Genomic DNA, 6453 nt, shown 5'->3' with positions numbered 1-6453 from the left:
AGCTTGAATTCTAACAAGATTTAGAATCAAATTACTCTCTTCAGCTGTATCCCACTCATTAAAAGAGAAGGTCTCTTTCGAAGGGAGATCAAGAACACACCTGCCATTGTTTGTCTGTCTCGTCGAACCACAAGGTTTTTCTATATTCGAGATAGAATAACTTTTCTCTTTAATAGAATTAGACGAGAGAGAATCTTTATTACTGGTGACGCGTTTATCAGAGATAGTACTCTTGTCCATAGAGTCAGATTGCTACAAACACAGACTGATGAGGTCTTAAACGTGTTTTCCAGCTCTGATACCAATTGAAAAAGCGGGGGGTCTAACAACACCACCCAATATTTCGCTTAGCAATCTGTATGGACTAACTCCGAAATACTTTGCTAGAGAATCAACTAGACAGTCAGACTCAATCTAGATAAAAGTATCTCAAGGAGTTAATATCTCTCTCTTGATTTGATTTTTACTCAAGCTAAAAACAATAGCGAGTCTTTATCAAATACAAGGAATACTTGGATGGTACCAAAAACCAATGTCCAAGGATCAATCAATATCAATCAACAACCAAAGGTTGGATTTCCAATTTATGGTCACTGTTGTAGTAATAATATTGCGATAACTAAGGGTTTTCGTTTCTCGGACTTGAATAGATTTTTAAAACAAAAATATATACAAAAATATTAACAATGGGAGAGAGGTACTGGGACTAGGATTCCGCCAAATTCATTTCTTAAGGTTCAAATAATAATTCTTTTATCAATAATAACTCGAAAAATATATTAAATATATCGACTCTAATTTATTGCCAAGATAGATTCTCAAAATATTAGGTGTAAATGTTAAGCATGGGACATCAAATCATCTAAGCTAAGCATGACCCATCAAATCAAATCACAACTAATTAATTTAAATCATAATTTCAATTAAAATTAATGCAAAAGTCATGAAAAGAATTAAATATAATTACCCAAGTGTGAAATAAGGCTTCCTCCATCGCCCCAGTGTTGGGATTTAGCTTCTCATATTAATCATAATCTCAAAATACATGTATGTTGCTCAAAATTTGATTAAAATGATAAAAATGAGTAAAACAGTGAATGTACGACCAACAGATGGCGTCTCAAAAAGAACGATAAGAGACAGGTGCTGCTGATATTTAGACTGCGCTGCGACCCACGGTTGCGCGTCTTAGACACTGTTCATAAACGACTGCCCTCGCGAGTCCGTTCTTCGTGTTCTTGGTGTTCATCATCAGCAGCAGCAGAGTTTTGTTAAACTCTGATTTCGTCTTCTCTAGCTCTCCCTAGCTCCCAAAACTCTCGACAACTTTTCCCAAACTGTTTTGCCTTGTATTTATAGTGAATTAGAGCCAAAAATACGACCATTGATTGCATATATTCTCCATTTAATACAAATATTCTCGGCTGCCAATAATAACGAAAATTTCCAAAATTAACTCTGTCACACGTTAGAATTGGTTCTGCACACTCCAATTCAGCTCTCCCACGCCTAGTAAGTCGTCGAACGTCCCTTAATCACTTCCATGCATAGCCAAAACACACACAACAGCGTGTACAGGGTGTGTTCTGTCCGTGTAGCTCTGTTTTGAGCTCGAGAATCAAATCGATATTTCCAGCCAATTCCGATCAAATTCGACACCAAACTTTGTTCCTTATGCCAAATCACATCTTTCTGCCAATTTTCAGTGATTGAATCGTACTCTAACCCATTCATTTTGACAATCAAAATTCTGCCAGTTGAAAACTTCATTTCCCGCCAAAAACACAAATTCAAATTGTTGAAGAAGGTGCCCCTTATCCAGAGTGCTGGGGTGCGATTATCAATTGGGGTGGAAATAGTAATTTTTATGGGTTCCTCCGGGACATTTCTGGGACGCTTCCGGTGCATTTCTGGGGTGCCTACGGTACATTTCTCCGGGGTGTAAAACACTGCTTTTTGAGCCCATTTCGCCGCAAGGGCTTATTTCTCTAAAATTTCCTACAAGAACACAAAATAACACAATAAGTACTTAATCGAGTCTAACAATACAGAAAATTGAGAACAAAATAGACACATAAATGCGTCTATCAGTCACGAATGCACAACCTGTATTATTTCAATTATATAAAATATAATGCGGAAAAGAAATAACACAGACACCAGAAATTTTGTTAACGAGGAAACCGCAAATGCAGAAAAACCCCCAGGACCTAGTCCAGATTGAATACACACTGTATTAATCCGCTACAGAAACTAGCCTACTACAAACCAACTTCAAACTGGACTGTAGTTGAGCCCCAATCAGTCTCCCACCGATCCAAGGTACAATTGTACTCATACGCCTCTGATCCCAGCAGGATACTGTGCACTTGATTCCCTTAGCTGATCTCACCCACAACCAAGAGTTGTTGTAACCCAAAATCACAGACTTGATAATAAACAGATCTGTCTCACACAGAAAAGTCTATCAAAGGATAAATCTGTCTCCCACAGATAAACCCTAGGTTTTGTTCCGTCTTTTGATATAAAATCAAGGTGAACAAGAACCAAATGATAATCCGGTCTTATATTCCCGAAGAACAGCCTAGATTAATCAATCACCTCTCTACAATCCTTCCTGAATACACATGCGGTTTGTCGAGGAATCACAAACAGTGAGACGAAGATGTTTGTGACTTCTTTATCTTTCCTATCAGAGAACTCTCACGATCTCAATCCAATCAATCGATTGTACTCGTACGATAGAAGATGCAAGATCAGATCACACAACTACGATAAAGTAGTATCGGTCTGGTTTCACAATCCCAATGAAATATTCAAGTCGTTAACCAGATTTTAGAGAAGAAAATCAAAGGTTAATGGAGATCGACTCTAGCGGGCTCACTAGTAGCACACAGACGTGTGGGGATTAGTTTTGCACAATGCTAGATGTCCCCTTTATATATCCTTCAAATCAGGGTTTTGCCTTAGTTACAAAGCAATCCTTATTCACCGTCCGATGAAAACCTGATTTAGATTCAACCTAATATTTCTCAACCATTAGATCGAAAACTTAGCTTGTCACACACACTTGGGTAGACGTTTACTGGGTTCGTGAAAACCATGCCCAAACGTGTACGTGTATGTTGGTTCAACATAGTAACCCAAAAGGTCAACCATATGAACATCTCATATTAACCTTGTTCTTCTTCACCATAACTAGTTCAATTGACTCAAATGAACTAGTTAAAAAGTTGTTCAATTGCTATGAGATCTTATGTAAATACACAAGACACAATTGAAACAAAGATGATTCGATTGGATTTGATTGAATCGGCTCATGAACATTATAGCCACGGTTTGCATAAAGCATTCCTTAGTAATTTAATGTTTCATGTTCAGAGCACATCTTTAGATCATAACCTCTTAAGTTCACAAACAAGTTCGCGGACTTAAGTTAATCGGTTGAGTTTTCCAAACTCAGCAGAAATTCTCGGAAAGAGAACTTCCGCCAGTTCGCGGACTGAGTTCGTGTACTAAGCACACAAACGAGTTTCGGAAAATCCCAGCAGAAATTCTCGGTCGAGAACTTCCGACAGTTCGCGGAATAGGTCTTCGGACTGTGTTTGGGGACTTGGCAAGCTAATTCCACAATCCTCCCGATTTCTATTGATCAACAAAGTTTGAAAATTTCGGCTCAAGGAATACATGGTTATGTAATCTAAACTCTCATTTCAATCACTGAGACATTCTCAGGGGACGCTATGTAGCCGTTATTCACAGACTGATTCACGTCAGAGCAATTCTCAAAGTGATTGAAACTTTTCATGACTTTCGTCACTAGGTGAAGATAAACTTGATCAAAGCGAAACGCTTTACCAACAAACGATTTCGAGATAAAAGATAAGCAATGAATGCTCAGCTCGAAATTTCAAACATGTATGATCTAGTCTATATAGCATACGACTTTTGTCTCATAAGAAGTAGGAGATAGAAGAGATAGACTTTTGAGTGATAGATAAGTTCAAGTCTCCACATACTTTTTTGTTGATGAAGTTCCACAATTCCTTGTATAAATCTTCGTCGTTGTATGATGAATCGTCATGAAGTCCTTGAGCTCAACTACACTTTTCTATCCTAGTCCTAGACTTAGCTATGTAGGCTAGAAATCAAGACTTATAGTTTTGATCACTAACATTGACAAACATGCTTGAGATAGCAACGCATGCGAGGTTGACCGAGCTATGCTCTAACAATTGCAAATGAATGTATAAACTCAGCTCACAACTCACATCAAGCTGGAATTCTATGCAAAATCGATTTTCAAAAAGCCTATGACAATGTCGCTTGGTCGTTTCTGGATTATGTGCTTCAAAGAATGGGTTTTGGAATGGTTTGGAGGAGATGGATTGAAGCTGCTATTTCTCATGTGAATTTTTCAGTACTTATAAATGGTTCTTCAAATGGACGATTCAAAAGTTCGAAAGGTCTGAGACAGGGGGATCCTCTATCTCCCTTTCTCTTTCTTTTGATAGATGAATCTCTCAACCTTATCCTTGTCAAAGCCGAGCAGGTTGGTTGGTTGAATGACTTTGAGATAATTCTCGGTGGCTCCAAAATCACCCATCTACAGTTCGCGGACGACACTCTTGTGTTTCTTAAACATGATCAACATAGCATCGATCACCTGCGCAACATTTTAATATGGTTTGAAATTATATATGGGCTCAAAGTTAATTTTCATAAAACGTCTCTAATGCCTGTTGGTGAGGTCCCGAATCTGGTTTTCTCTTGCTGGTTCTGTGGGATGCACAACTCAGAATTTGCCTACCACTTACTTGGGTCTGCCTCTAGGGGAACCACATAGGTCCAACATCAAATGGAACAAACTCATTGAAAGATTCGAAGCTTGGTTGCCCGCGTGGATCTCCAAATCTCTTTCGAGAGGAGGTAAATTAACTTTGCTAATTTCTGTTCTATCCTCCCTTCCCATTTATTTCTTTTCCATTTTTGTGGCTCCTATGTATGTCATTAAAAAGATGGAACGAATTATGCGTAACTTTCTGTGGGATGATGGGGATGATAAAAAGTATCACTCAGTTGCTTGGGACCAGGTAGAGATACCTAAGAAGTTAGGCGGGCTTGGTATCAAGAATTTGCATTTAATGAATGTGGCCTTGATCATGAAATGGCTATGGAAGTTCAGTGATGGTAACATTGCTCTTTGGAAGTAGTTGATTGAAGAGAAGTATGGTATAACTCCTCTTGGTTGGAATTCTAACCCTCCTAAGCATGGATGCAGTATTTGGAGAGGTATTCACAATTTTTCAAATCTGTTTTACTCAAATTGCAAATTCCATCTCGGGAATGGGAATATAATTAGTTTCTGTAAGGATAATTGGGTCGTTCAAGCTCCCTTAGCTCAGCTTTTCCCGGTGGATTTCAATGCATCTGAAACCAAATCATTAACAGTGGCTCAAGCATTTGATAGTTCTTCTCAGCATTGGAATTCGGGCATTACTCGCAGATTGCATGACAACGTCATTTCTGATTTAGCAACCATCCTACATCTTCTCGAATTTAGCAATTTGAGGCCAAACAACACCTGCGACAATCGAGTTTGGAAAGACTCGCATCAGGAAAGTGAATTTTCAGTTAAAAAAATGTTATAATTGGTTAGCACAAATCAATACTTCAGCTGAAGAGTAATCTCATGTGCACCCCAAAAGACAGTGGTCCAAATGTTGGCCTCCTAAGGTCAGTTTCTTTCTCTGGTCTGCCTCTAAAGAGAAAATTCTTACTCAAGATCAGCTGTGTAAACGTGGTTGGAAGAAAGATTGGGTCAATCATTGTTATAATTGTGTTAATGCCGAAGAGACTTCCTCCCATTTGTTGTTGCATTGTTCTGTTGCCAGCAATGTGTGGAATTTCTTTCACGTCGAGTTTAGTCTTATATGGGCGGTTCCCCATACAATCTCAACTGCACTTCAAACTTGGCCCATGCCTAAGAAGAAATCTCGTAAAGCCTTGGTGATAAAAGTTTTACCTGCAACCATTTTTTGGATTCTATGGAAAGAGAGGAACAACCGAGCTTGTAGGATCAGAATCTCGCACAGAAGAATATGCTTGCGAAATTATTAATGACACATCGCGAAGACATCGCAGAATGATTTCAGAAACGACATAACAGATGACATCAACTTAAACATGAGAAAAGTGTGATGATCTTGCGAAAATTAGGAATGTTGCGAATGTTACATTTGTAAGCTTGCGAAAATACCGCAAGCCAGATCCGAAATTAGGGGACATGTTAGATGTACATTATCTGTCATCCACTATGTAAACACCTATATAAAGAGAAAGGAAATAGAGAGAAAGGGGAGAGATAATCAGAAAGAGAGACACACACTTTAGGAGAGGATACATTCTGTAGAGAGAGAAAGTAGAATTGGTTGTATTATTATTATCTCCTTC

The sequence above is a fragment of the Papaver somniferum genome, unplaced genomic scaffold (genome assembly GCF_003573695.1).
Source record: "Papaver somniferum cultivar HN1 unplaced genomic scaffold, ASM357369v1 unplaced-scaffold_150, whole genome shotgun sequence".
Classification (NCBI taxonomy): domain Eukaryota; kingdom Viridiplantae; phylum Streptophyta; class Magnoliopsida; order Ranunculales; family Papaveraceae; genus Papaver; species Papaver somniferum.
The sequence above is the reverse complement of the archived record's forward strand: the minus strand, read 5'-3'. Positions refer to the sequence as shown.